This window comes from Dipodomys ordii, unplaced genomic scaffold, assembly GCF_000151885.1.
Source record: "Dipodomys ordii isolate 6190 unplaced genomic scaffold, Dord_2.0 Scaffold52, whole genome shotgun sequence".
NCBI lineage: Eukaryota > Metazoa > Chordata > Mammalia > Rodentia > Heteromyidae > Dipodomys > Dipodomys ordii.
In genome coordinates, this window is record NW_012267268.1 from 12,814,558 (window position 1) to 12,817,445 (window position 2,888).

Below are 2,888 nucleotides of genomic sequence, written 5' to 3' on the forward strand. Positions count from 1 at the left end.
TACAGAATAGGCATACGCTAATTGTATTAAAGAAATACCCAATAAAGACAAGTTGTAAACAGCCAATGGAACATCAAATTATATGATTTCGATGTTGAGAAATAAGAAAAAGACAAACTAAGCAACAGTCATTCAGACTCTCAATGCAAGATACTACCGTTTTTTGATGGTAACATAATAAAGCCAGCACAATCTAAAAAGTTCACAAGACGTTATCTGCAATTAAACAGCAAGAGGCATTTTGTGGGAATGCCTCATTTGGCAGCACAGCAGACATGAGTGAAAAAAGCTATGCTCATGGCCTGGCTCCAAATTCAAGCCACAGTATCACCCCACATAAAAATACACATACAAAAACATAAACAAAATAATTTTAAGAAATACAAGAAGGAAAGAAAGGAAGAAAGTGAGGAAGGATGAAAGAAAGAAGGAAGGAAACAACAAAAAAAGGAAGGAACAAGGACAAGAAAATTGACTTTAGAGGCATAATAGTTGCTAAAAGAAAGAAAACAATCCAAGCCAGCATTTAATTAAAGAAACCATACTCATAGTTAACAAGTGGAAAGAAAGAATAAAGATAAGAGGTGAACTTTTTTAAAAGAATCAACAAAACAGAACCTGAGTTCTTCTAAAAGAGAAAAGTTGAAGAAATCCCTAGTCACACTAACCAAAAGAAAGGAGGAAAACAACCAAATCAAATAACAGACAAATGACTGGGAACTATGCAGCTGGAAAGCACAGAGAAAGCAAGAGCTGGAGGCCAAGACAACACTTTGAAGACTGGATGGCAGGAAGAAGGGCAAGGGGAAATCAAGGCTTAAAAATGATTACCTGGAGTTTCTCAGAATTGGTTATGCTTTGAAGAGGGCTGAGGTAGGTGGGATGGACAGTGGTTGGGCACAGCCTAAAAGAACATGGTTTCGAAGTGTAGTAGGAAGACCCCGACTCAGGCAGCAAGCCCACCTACTTGTGGGGAGTGACAGAGCCCACCGCAACAAAGTTGTTATTAAAGAAGCAACTTTATTGAGAAGGTTCCTACACTGACTGACCAGGGCCTTAGCACAGGCTCAGGAGCTGATACTGCGACCTCGAGCGGCCCACCTACTTAGGTTTTTAAAGGCAAAATCATAAGGTGAAGCCTGGTCACATAGGCGACCAATGAGATTGTCACACACCCAAAAGATTGCACAGTACCAGACCACAAGCAGGTGGCCAATGAGGTTACAGTTTGTCACATAATGGCTGTTTAAACCAGCCTATCACTTTGGGTTTAAAGGACTCACGAATTCAAGGGTAAAGGCAGAGCTTAAGGTAAGCACACACAAAGGAGTTTAGTGGAGTTTAACATAAGCAGGTGAACAAGGCAGAGTTTACAGTAAACTCCTGACATTGCCAGCAAGAGCCAGATTACTGGCTACCAGTTTAATCTGTCAGTATTTAAGGGAACAATGAAGGTGGATTAAGTTGTTAAGGGGAGGGGGACCTAGAGGCATTCTTTGCATTCCAAGAACTGGGCTGGTGGGAGTCAAGGAATGAGTTAATCTTGTATACAGGTTTTTTTCCCCTAAAATCCCTAAAACAAAGGCAAAGCCTGGAAAGAAGCTGTACTAGCAGGAGTCTCCTCTCAGGGCCTACTTCAGAAGGTCCAGAGGCAAATTTGGATCCATCTGGAGACGTTTCTGTGGAGAAAGGTTCAGTAGATCTGGAGCAGGACTGAGAAACTCAGGGAACCCTGAGGATGCAGAAATGACATCAGCATCTGGGCTGGCAGAGGACATGCAGCACAGAGTAGGAGTCCAGAGACTGGAACAAATCCAGCCAGGACAGGAGATCATCAGATAAGCAAACAGCATCAGGGTCTCTGGAGGAAGTGGAGCTCAGACATTTTGGAAGAAGAACTGCATAGAGTTAGAGGGGAGGTACCTTGCAGTTGGTTTCTAATAGACTAACTTACAGAGCAGAGTTGTGAGGTGTCAGGAGAGGGAGTGTAAAATGACAGACTGTACCCTGCTGTACCTTCCTCACTCACACACTCAGCCTGGAAAGAAAGGCTTCTAGGACAGAGGGAGGGACCACTGTCACTGGAGGAAAAGGAACACTAGCTGGAGAGCAAACTCATAGGACTGTTAAGGTAATGATATTTCTGTGAATTTCTATGATGAAGAATTATACATTGAAGGTAAAGCTGCATTGGTGCCCTGAGACATGCCCCTGTGTTCCCCGGGGAAGCATGGTTAGGTCAACTCTCCTCAGATTCAATTGGAGCCCAGAGGCTGGAAGACTCTAGATGGGCCACCTTGATGAGGAACCTCGGAGGAAGTGGAGAGAGGAACTTAGGAGAAAAGGACTGCATGGAGTTAGATGAGAGGAGGCACTCTCAGTGATTTGTATGAAGTGAAAATACAGGGCAGAGCTGTGAGGCATCAGAAAAAGATCTCTACATGGTGAAGTGTCCCCTACTGCCAATTCCTCCACCAACTCCTCAACTCTGAGCAGAAGGATATATAGGACAATGGGAGGGGATCAGGAGAACAGAAGAGTCAAAGACACCATCTACAGAGCAGCTGCTTAGAACCACTAGGTAATTTTAATTCTGTCATGAAGAATGACACATTGCATGCAAAGCTGCAGCAATAGTAACAAAATATGTCCCCATCCCCCACAAGTGAGCAAGGTTGGGGCAAGTGTTGCCCACAGCCTACACTGGGACTCCAGCAGTTCCTCCTGGCTTTAGGAGAGGAAAGGAGGCCACCCCCCTGTCTGGCCTTGTTCTCACTGACCAATGGGGTGAGAGACTTGGCCACACCCACATTCTATGCTGCCTAGCACTGCCCTGGAATTCTTCCTCTGGTTCACACCACAGCTAGGAGTTATTGGAGGTGGTAGTG